We start from the raw sequence: 12004 nt of genomic DNA on the forward strand, positions 1-12004 counted from the left end.
TTGTACTCCCAAGAACCTGAGAAAGGTAGAAAGGCACTGTAGAAGAGCAGCAATACAGAAAAAGAATGGGAATTTAATTTTTTTTTTTTAAACAATTAAAAGTAATGTATAACAGGCAGAAACCAAGGGAGCATGCTAGACAAAATGTTTGGCAGTGATAGTTTACATCCCCAGTCACAACAGTAAAGTAGAAGCTCTACATTTCAGGACTTCAAATATAGCTCGCTGTGGGTCCATGATGCATTCAAAGTGTAACTGAAGCCTCCAGTCATGTAATTGCATTAAAACTTGAAGGATAATTTCCCAAACTGCCAGCCTTCCAACTCAAACTAGAATCTGACACAAAGATCAGTCAAATGCTTCTCTTACCGTATAGAGCAAAAGTGCTTTAAAACTAGACTAGGAAAAGATCACAGGAAAGAGGCAACATGCAAATTTGTTTAGCAGAACATTTGCATCTCTAAAATCTGTTGGGTTTTTTTTCCAGTCAGTATTGCACAAATAGGAGGAAAGATAAGCAAAATACTAATTTAAGGGTTTGACTTCCCAAGGGCTAGACCAATTTCAGAGTCACTTTACAGATCAGGTTTTTCTTTGTTCAACAAAATTGTGTTGGTAATAACAGTAGGCAACACGAAATCTAAATGCAGTAAGGGGGGAGAGGTTGGTAGCATCCCCTTAGGAGAGGGCAGGTGCACAGTCCTTACCACTCCTCCTTGTCTTCTCAAGGCCTCCACGATGCAGAACTCCAATGCAGCACCTTGATCCTAGACTTCCACACCTGACCATTACACGTGTCACAGACTTTCTCTGCTTCAGGATGGTGAATTTGCAATAGTCACAACTATTGCACAACGTAATGCTACAATAAGTGACGTTCCGATCCATAGTATGGGGAGGGAGCTGTGTTTAAAACCTGTTTTCTTCTTTCAGACCTGAAAAAGTGAATCATACAAGGAGAGAGCTCCCACTGAGCACCCTGGTTTGCTCATCTGATATTGATGCTTTCATATGTTCTTGTCTAAATTGTGCACAGACAAGCTACCCAGATGTATTCTGTTTACCAAACCCTCCAAAAGCTATTGTACTTTACTTGCTGTAGATGATTATCAAGGTGTGGTTTTAAGTTTTCTCACTGACGTAAAAAGCATAATGTTCTAAAATTAATCACCCTTGAACCAACTATGTTGTTGCAGCCTGACATCACTGAAGACAGCCGTCAAGAGGTGAACACTGATCACAAAGCCCTGTCTGTACCTATCCCTCTTCTAAACTGGGACTAATTACAAAAGAACCAGGGAAGCGAGTAAGCGATCATCAGTTTACTGGAATACTGTGCTGGATGATAACCACTCTTCTAGTAAACACACATCCTGGCTTAGATGAAATGCTATCCTGTTCTGCCAGGTACTAACATTCCAGCATTGCCTATACGCCTTGCAACAAACTATGGCTTTACCAGTATTCACTGTACAACCCAAAAAACCAATCCTGCCTCCGTCAGTAAAAGAAGAGCCAGCATAATTCTTCCTGTGCCTCAGGACTGGTTTCAATTGCACAAATGAAATCAGGGCTTTATCTTCTGAATTACAACTAAGTTCATGCTAGAAGTTAGGAGAAAAATCTTCACTGAAAATGGTGGGTATAATTAGTTGCCATCAATCAGTATCCGTTAAACTCATTTTGGACTAAAAAAGCTGGGGGAAGAAAAAAAAAAAACCCAAGAAAGAAAGAAAGAAGTCAAGCCCTCAAACACTAGCCACATTCAAGACAAGGGAGAAACTGGATTCTGTAGACAGAGATGCTTCACTGGAGGCTGTATGCCTACAGAGAGGATGGCCATTCATCTAGCTGAGCTGTGAGTACGCACAGAACAGGAGAACAGATTCAGAGTGAGGGAAAAACACAGAATCCAACTGTGAAAGCATCAGGAAGACAAGGACCATTGAGGAAGCGATGCAGCCCTGAAAGAAAGCAATGAAGTTTTCCTGTGCTGAATGTTGGCTGGAAAGGGAGATTAGGAACACTGAGTGAGAAAGCCACCTTCTGTTGAAGCCTTCTCTGTATTTCCATATAACTAACAACTATATATATATATATAAAAAAATAACTTCTATGTAACTGTACTTCTATGTAACATCTTTTATAACTTCTAAGCTCTATCAGCAGCACTTTTCCAAGGAAAAGAGTTTAAAAAGGGATTTTCATTATAAGGGAGATCCTGTTTGATGGTTATATATAAAGGCAACCTTAAAATGTGAGGGTGTCTCCCAGTTTAAGGAAGTCCTGCTTGATTGGAGTATTTAAACCCAGACAAAAAACAATACTCTGCAAGAGGTATCACAGGGAACAAGCCTGCCCTGGCAGAAAATTCTTTGGATGATCCGACTGGTCTTCCTTGTTTCCAGTGTCTGGAAAGTCAATTGAGATTATGCAACTTAGTGTGATGCCAGGACACTGCAGCCCTTCAGGGCAACCCACAAACACCAGGTTTGTTGTCACGCTCTATTTTAGACACACTAAATATAGGCCCATTAGACTTGATGGTGCTGTTCCTTTAGCATGACTACTCCTGTTTCAAGAAAATGGAAAGCAACTCTAGAAAAAAAAACAACATGCTTGAGCAAAGATTGAATTTAAAGGGACACAGTATTTTATATACTATTACAAAAAAACTATATATGAAGTAGAAACAAAGATCTTGACAAGTCAAATTCATACACAGTACAAAATAGTATGTTTGCAACACTATTGTCTAATACATTTGTGTCTAATTGTATTTGTCTAATTGTCAAAACATGAAATAAGAACGCATGGTATGCTAGCATGACGTAGAACAGAGGGTATTAGAAAATCCTTCATTTTTTGATGTTTGGTTTTGAGTTTATTGGGTTTTTTGTTTGTTTGTTTTCTTTTTACTAACATACACTAATAAGTGGTGCTAGTAAAAATAAAACATGTTTCAGGGGAGAAAAAAAGAACCTGTTTTGTAGTATCTCTGTCAGCAGGTCCATACCTAGAGAGTAGGGTTAGTAAGACAATAGTAGAGGTAATATTAGTTCCTGAGTGTTGCTTACTCATCTCTGGAAGTTCACAAGGAACAGAATACAAGAGGTGGCTTTCTTCTGGTGCAAAGGGGTAGAGCCCTTTGCTGAAAATGAAGTTCAGAACACTGCTTTCTAACTACCAACACTTTGGCATTGTCTGGTTCAGTGAGCAGCAGCTGCTCATCTTTATGGTACTACCCCTTTGATAGTTAGCTGTGCCTGTGAGACAGCAGGCAACCTTGTGCATTCCAGAAGAGGAATCCAAGATATGTTGCTATCTATCTACATGAGATCATGTAAGTGCTGCAGGGGTACACGGTGAGAGGCGGACCCCTGTGGCATATAGAGGCAGCAAATCACTCATATTTTATTACACTCGGTATTTTGCTGAGGAAGCTACAAGAGGAGCCATTGCAAGTCTGAGTATCAACAGCAGGAAGAAGGACCAGTTGCACCGCGTGCTCAATAGCATCAAGTAGTTGATACCAACATTATCGTATGGCTTCCATGAGATGCTCATCTTTCAATCTGACACAAATGCCCAGTTACGAAGCATTCAGGGTGTTGACAAATATGCAGTATTATACTTTGAAATTCATATGAATTAGCTCCCACAGAGTGTGGCACAGTCCCTGGTTTCACAGTGCTTGGAATGGCTCAAACAAACAGCCATTGCACCAGTGCATTTGCGAGGCTATCAACCAGCAGATCATAAAACAGAATGATTAAGAATAAAAAAAAAAAAGACACAGACAATGGCTAATCACTCAATGGTTGGGGCATTATTGTCAAAGCAAACTGTCAAAACTGGAATAGCATGGAGCACTGCATATCAGGTACCCTGACAGAGCTGTGCAGATGCCCTGGGGAAAAGGTTCCCCGTAGACCAAACTGTTTGCTGGGGAAGCTTCTGTGATGGCAGCTCCTCGTATGCCTAACTTGAGCCAGTGGTACACAAGTGTTGTAGGTATATGTACTTGCACATGGTATACAGAATCTAAAACTAACCAAACTGCTATTTATAGGTGCATGAAAAAAATCTCCAGTTCTCACACAGAAATAGGAATGTGATTTGATCTTTCAAAATTCCATGTTTTGAGGATGTAGAATAATTTAGCTGGCTACACCAAATCAATACTTGGGGGAGGGGGGGGAGAGAGAGCGCGCGCGAAAGAGCGAGAGAGAAAGAGCAAGAGAAAGCGGAGAGAAAAAAAACCCTACAGTGAGTCATTTCACTATTCGTTCCTTCTCAGACAACTAACTCTTCAGTTTCAAATAGCAGACATTTGTTTTATCATTAAATTGCGTAAAGTTTAACTGCTTAGGTGACCAGCCATTCTATATATCTAGAAGTATGCTCTACTTACCTACACTTCCAAATCATGCATGTGGAAACTAAAAGAGTAAGATGAAAGTCACATGGTAAGACAAGTGAAGTCATGAACATACTCAGCTCTCAACTGGACTTGGGTAATGCGGTATCTTGCCTCCCAAATTTTTAGACAAGAATTTCATTCATGTTACATTTCTGGGTGCTGTCAGACATTGTGTAACCCAAAGGCAATTTTCTTTAAAGGAAGGCATCAGGTCTGGTTTATGCGTGACCCGTTTTGTGTTATCCATGTGCTTTAGTAGAGCAACAGTGTAAAAAAACCCCAACAACCACCAAAAAAGCCCCAACCCCAACACTCCCTTCCCACCCAAGCACCCAGAAGTTTAAGACAGGGTTACTGTTGCCTTTGAGACTCTGGAGTCTAGCCAGGAAAACAAAGCAAGAAAAACTTTATGAAGACTTCACTCACTTCATTGAAAAATCAATAGAAAGCACGGCAGACACGGAGACAGATGCTGGGCACTCAGCTAATACCAGCAAGGTCTTTTCATTAAAACGTTTGGAACCTGAATATCCTCCTCTATGCAATCCCTCTTAGGTAACGCTACCAGTAGTGCTGCGTGTTTCGACAGCACGGCTGCTTACTGAGCCTGCACTGGAAATTGAAGTAATGCAGTCAGGTCACCCCACCTCCCCACCCAATCTCACGTAGCCGTAAGCGACCATGGTTATTCTGCTCCTCAGCCCACGATACGTCTCAGTTGCACAGCATTACGATATGTGGAAATACCAGTTCACGGCAACATTAATGCAGCATTACAGCTCTCTCGCCAGCTCTGGGGAAGCTGAGTCCAGCCAACCTTTGGCAAAGACTGCCTTATCCAGTGGACAAGTTTTGGAAATGGGATGCAGACAAGTAGATTTTGAAATATTTGAGACATTTACCTCCCTCTTTCATAAAGGCACAGACCCACAAAGGGACTGTGACTCTCTGTTTCTGTTACCAAGACTGGCAGTGACTCACTGTGGCAGGGCTGCAAATTTGACACCAGCATAATTCACACAGACACAAACAAAAGCATGTTACAAACAATGGAAATTGGCAGGATTAGGAGAATTTTATTTTTTTTCAAGACAAATTCCTGAAAAGAAAGGATTATCACTTGAAAGTTAGTGCCTGTTTCAGTGTCACTGAAGAACTTAATGCAGCTGTTTGGAGCTGCAGCTCCCAAAGGCCTGTGGCCACCCTCAATCAGTCTTAGCTCCAAGCATATTCATATCAATAGCCTGGATTGAATACTGGGAGAATTTGCAATCTTTCTGGAAAAAAAGTGAATGCTGGTGCCAACCTCTGAGCACACATGTAGTGTGGTAAACTAATACAGCTGCCTCCATTCAGAGAGACTTGGACAATTAAATTGCAGAGATCAGAGATGAATTATTTAGGAGGGGAAAGCCCAGATCTGCCCAATCTACTCTACCTCAGTTCTATCCCCTTCAGTGACATTTGAGATTCTGGCAGTGGATACCCTAAAAAAATCCATGCACCTATCAGCTGAGATCTTATTCCTCACGCTGAACTCATGTACCTTATAATTTGGGACAAGATTTAGGAACATGCACCTGATGTTTCCACCATATATAATTTTTATATAGGGGATATAATTTTTAGCCAGGTAAATATTTGCACTGCGGTGAACTGGAAACAACATAGCAAGTATCAGAGAGAAAGGAGCATTTCTGGTGGCAAGTTTCTGTCCTCAGAAGCAGCTAGCAATTAAACAGCAACTAATCATTAAACTTCATAGGCCAAATTCTTCCCTACAGCTGTTCCATTCAAAGTACTTTATTAGAAAATAAACTGGCCTTGTGCTGTGGAACTTGACCAGCTCAGGTTTCAGTTATGCAGCTAGTAATACTTTTTCTCTTCAAAACTGCTTAGTAGTGCTGTTTCCATCACCCACACAACCACAAAACCACCATACAGTTCTGCAAAATGGTACCTTCTGTTCACAAGAGGCCCCTGGTTCAGATAGCAAGAGAACAAAATTACTGTATCGTATACCCACCCCCATTTTCAAAAGTAAATTAAAGATAATTCTTTCATTTCATTTCACAGCTGACAAACCCAAGAGCCCACAGGGAGAATTAGTTTCTATAAATATTCATGCCTGTAATGCCAACTAAAACTTGGCCTAAAAGAGCGTAATGAATCAAGAAACACAGCTCAGCAAAAAGACATCCTTTCTCTCCAGCTCACCAGACAGGTCTGCTGCCCTTGGACCAGGAGCTCTGCTTTGAATCTCAGCTCCGGAGCACACTGCCTGCTCTTTGAATATTAGGATAGTTTTGCACCACTAGAGCACCTTCACAGGATCCTGAGGCATACCGGTCAGTTCTGTCCTCTGTTTCAAGTCGAAGGAATTGTGTTGAGACATTTAGTTCAGTTACCTTAATAAAGCAAGATGAATCACATCTCATTTAACTCCGGACGCCCAGTTAGACATCTGAGAGAGAGTCATCTGATGCTCTGTTTATAGTCAATAGAAGGAACACAACACCTCCAGAGGATCCTTCGTCTGATCTATTTTCAAACGAGGTGAATCCCCCTCCAGAAAGACTATGGCAACTAACTTAGGCTTGCATGTCTTCTTCACACCTAAGTTAAGGCAACCGAATCACAGCCAAAAATAACGTTGTACCAATTCTCTATTTCCCCTGTCACTGATATGCTGTGTTAGTGTAGATGCTCCCCTCTTACAGGGAGTCTAACTTAATTCCCCAAACTCTACAGCACACACTCCTGATCACACAGGGCTTCTATGCAGGTATTTATTGTTATTACTAAATAACCTACACACACACTCACACATTTTCAGGTTATTTTCCCATGCTGCTTTTTGGCTCCCTCCTTCATTACTTCTAGGGCTGCTATTTGTTTGTTTCAGGACTCTTTCCTAGCAGTTTCACTTAGTTCTGTCTTCCCAGAGGGAAATGTCTGCAACAAAGCTTAAAAACCACATTTAATATTCAAGATAAATGACTTTATACAATAAAACATATCAGTAGGATCGCAATCTGTCTATCCCACCTTCCCTGTCAGTATCAAACACAGAACAACTGCCTTACTCTGCGAAGAATGAACAAGAGGCACTTCAGCAGTTTGTTACTCAGACTTATTTCTCATTTCATAGGAATGCCCCTGAGCGATATGAGATGAAATCACCAAGTGCTGATTTGAAGTAATGGCACAACTAATCAAGACGTTCCTATAGCATAATCTCTTCCAGTAAATAAAAATGTAAACTTCAAGGAAGTCTTATACATATTTCTAGACGTGTTACTGCAGTGGACTGATAAACCTTAATATATCACTGCTGAGAAAATATTTTCAACATTTTACAAAATATTTACTGTCAGAAAAGTACCTTTTCAAAGATTTTGGGGATGGGTGAGGGCAAAAGCTCTTTAATTTTATGGCTCCCTTTCACCATCTGTATCTCTATAGAACTGATGTTAAAGAAACCAACACATTTCAGTAACCTACTTCCTTTAAGAGTATTTTCTATTAATAAAGCACTATTTGTTTCTATTGTTATCTAAGGGACACGTACATTGATGTCTTCTCTTAACTTTTTTAACATTATGCTATGATGTTTATATTTTCCCTTGTATTTTTTTCTGTAAAAACGTACTGAGGATTATGTTACATTTAAAAAATTGGTAACAAGTTGGTCAAGATGCTATATCCTAAGTTCACATTAGCAAGCAGTGTAAAACCTTACCAATAGGAGCAGAGCTGTAGGGTGAAATACTTGGCGCTAAGGGCATAGCTTTCACACTACTTTTTTGCGGCTTTTACTTCCAGTTATCTCCAATCTGATCCTGCAGACTGATTTTGCATTAGCACTTGGAGTACATTAAATGAGCTCCTGGAGTTCTTCTGACTCAGTTTTATCCCAAACAAAATCAGTTTATGCGCTCTGAGATGCAAACTGAAGTGCAGTAAGTGCAGTATCAAAGACAGAACAACTGCCTTACTCTGCAAAGAATGAACAACTTCATTCAGCAAACCACTTCAGCAGTGGTTTGTTACTCAGAGACGAGGCACTTCAGCAGTGGTTTGTTACTCAGAGACTTATTTCTCAGGACATTAATTTCAAAAGTGCATTCCTGCTCTAATGCGCGGATGTATTTGCATCCATAGTTTTTCAGAAAAGAAGGGACTCCTGGAACCCTGATGCTTGTCCCCTGGTATCTCCACAGGGCTACATTGTTCTCAATCTCTGAAACTTTACACCCTTAAGTTTTGAAAGAAATAAGACCTTCCACACCATTCACCTTATTTGCACATTTAAAAGACAGTGAAAATTGATCACAGAAGTCAATCGGGGATTCACAATCCCTACCTGGGTAGCAATCTTACCCATACAGACACCTTCAGATGGATTTCTGGCCCTGTTTAAGGTCCTGGCAAAACTTTCACCATCTAGCAAAAGATTTAACCCCTAATGTTTCCAGATGTATGAGCTGAGCTGTAAGGCTTCTAGCTGTGTTTCCTAGGACTCAAATTCATCTGGTCACAATTACCGCCATAGTCCTGAAGACAACATATGCTTATAACCAACGCATACAAAGACAGGCATTCCTTCTTTGAGGTTAACCACTTGTAAAGTTATTACATCCATTAGCAGAACTCGTAATCCTTTAAGAAACCATCCAGCATGGTTAGACTCCAAAGAAAATGTATTAAGAAATCAGAGGACAAAAAAAATCTGGTTTTGCCATTGAGTACTTAATGGATTTTTTTTTTTCGTAATGCAACTAACAGTTCAGACAAATTGCCCAAGAATTGCCTTCTGAAGGCTTTCCTTTCTTAGCTGACTGCAGCGTGAGCTTCAGTGATTAGCTTAGATACATCCAACTTTTAGATGGCCAAGATTACGTTAGAAGATTGCCACAACCACGTGAATCCTTATAGTTCTATAGCTTATTTCCTGATGATTTTTTTTCTTTTAGCTTTCCAACTTTTAAAGAGAAAGCTAACGTTGTTGCAAAGCTTCTGAGGCTAAAACCTTTACTTTCAGCCTGCCTTTAAGAATAGGGCTTTTCAACAATTCAAAAATCACTTATTCTGTTAGTTTATCGGCAAAGATCACGACAGGTGCTTTGCACAAAGCCTCAGTGCAATACTTGGGTTAAAAGCTGCATGAAGAAAGTGTACTACCAGTAGCAAAGTGTCAGAGCAGGAGAACCCGCAAGCCATGATCTTGTAGCTGATGTCACCTTGGCAACTGCCTCACTGACTGGAAAAGTCACCACTTCTACAACGGGGGCAACAGAAGCCTTGCAGAGCAGAACATCTTGGGAGGTTTGTAACGCACCGTTTATCATCTTCATTTGCTGATGCCAGACTTGAGATAGCTGAAAATTAAGGACTCTATGAACATGATGTATTTAGCCCACTCACAATATGGTTTTAACCCCCACACAGTCTGCGTTTCTCAACCAGGGAACTGTACCAGCTGCCAGCTCTTAACAAGATAGCTGGCAAGGTAGCACAAACAAGGACTCGAGATGGGCAGTTGGCCACCACTGAGATGTAGCTGTTGCTTTTTTACCTCGCGCCCCTTGGACTGTTATCTAAACCAACCACACAGCAGAGTATTAATTATGCCACTGATGTAATGAGGGATGTAAGGAACTCGTGTAAAGGAGAGATCTGCAGTTAAAGACCAAGGTATGCTGTTAAGTCCTTAATGATAATTAAGGACATGAACCATAAGAGAGTACAGCTAGTCAGAACTGAGATACAGTGCAACATGTGAGAGGAAAAAAATCTGACCTTTTCTCTCATTGGAAAGTTTAATGGTCATGCTCTTGATGGCATTCGTATTTTAAAAAAATAATTTAAAAGCTACAACTATAAAAGAGCAGCGATCACTAAAGTTGCCAGCTGTATTCCTGTATCTAAGGAAAATGATACGTTAAATCTGCTTGGGAGTTATTGCTCCTTGCTTTGTACTCGAGATCTCCATAGGAATATAATGAAAAGCCTTTAACGTTATACAGAAAAAGTCAAAGATTTACCTGACAAAAGCATGATGTAACGGATTAAACGTAATTCTTAGCAAATACCGCTCTATGTTATAATCAATCAAATCTGAAAATTCTTGGAGAAGAGAGAACTTAGACATTTGGAAACTAAGTATTTAGGAAAGTCGTATGCATTGCATAATCCCATGTAATACATCTCACTGGACATGGGGGAAACAGCTCTTCAAGCTTCTTTGTGATAACACAAACTTCATTTACTAACATAAACCTGTTTATCTGGAAAATATTAAGGCAAAGTCCAGAGCTCGCTTGTCTGTGTAACACAAGGTATGTTTCAGTCATCTCGGCAGAGAAAAGAAAAAAGAAATCAGAGTCACAATTAGTGAACACAGGCATTTTTTTGCAATCAACCTGTAGTTTGAAATTTACTTGCCCAAACTAGTAAGTTTACTAAATGCACATTTCACAGAAGACAAGAATGATTCATAGCTGATTCACAAGTAAAGAAACGCCAATGTTTGCCAAATTTTTGCCTTGACAATACTAAAAATGCCCTCAAACCAATAATGTGAAATTATCCTAAGGACCATTCCCAGCGAAAGGTGCAACTAAGTATAGGAAGACGTGAGCTGTAAAGCATCGCCTGATCTAGTCATGCAGTCAAGCATTTTTTTTAACTTGTTTCTCTCTGAAAAACTGAAGTCTCAAAAGGGGTTAAACCATGGCAAAAAAATCAGAAAAGCTGAGTCTGATTACAGCCAATTAGTCAACAAAACAATTAACAAAAATCACCAGAGAAAAGTGGAGCTGCAGTACAGAAAGGACATTTAACACATAAACCAGGCAAATGTGCAGGGAAGGGGCTGTCTGGTCGTATATCAACATCAAAATCCACTTTGCATGGAAATATGTAATTTGAGCTTTTTTTAACCTATAATTTACAGAGTGTATTCAAACGAGACGACAGAAAGATGAGCGGCGATTTTTCTTTGCCTTGCAGTATCTTAACCACAGACAAACATTTCAAAAGCAGCACAGTTCAGTAGGCTCAAGAAGGGAAAAATCCAAAACATGAGTAATTGCATAGAGCAGCTGAGGGGTAGGTGGATACAAGCAGCTTCCACATGCTGCCGTTAATGACTCATTAACCCTTCTGCAGACGCGGAGCAATAAACTGCTAGCGCTTACACGGAAACACAGCGTGCGTTATTACAAATAATAGAGGAGCGCGCTCGTTTGGGAGAAGATGGCTGGGGGGTTGCTAGGCTGCCTGCCATAAACAGTCCTCGTCGGAAACAGCCACGAAGGAGGGCGTAAGGACCGAGGGGGGACGGTCCAGATGGTCACGGCTGGGAGCGGTGCCACGAGCCCCGGCCGGGGAGAGGGGCTGGAGCGCGGAGGGGAAGCTTCGGCTCCGCCGGGGCGCGTAGCTGAGGACGTCCCCTCCTCTGAGCCGCATAGAGGGTAAAGCAGCAGCGAACGCACCGAGGTGAAGGCAGCGGCCCCGGCTCCGCCGGCAGGGCCACCTGCCTTCGGTTTAGGTTTCCTCGGCTCCGGTTTCTGGATG

This window comes from Aptenodytes forsteri, unplaced genomic scaffold, assembly GCF_000699145.1.
Source record: "Aptenodytes forsteri isolate BGI_AS27 unplaced genomic scaffold, ASM69914v1 Scaffold193, whole genome shotgun sequence".
NCBI lineage: Eukaryota > Metazoa > Chordata > Aves > Sphenisciformes > Spheniscidae > Aptenodytes > Aptenodytes forsteri.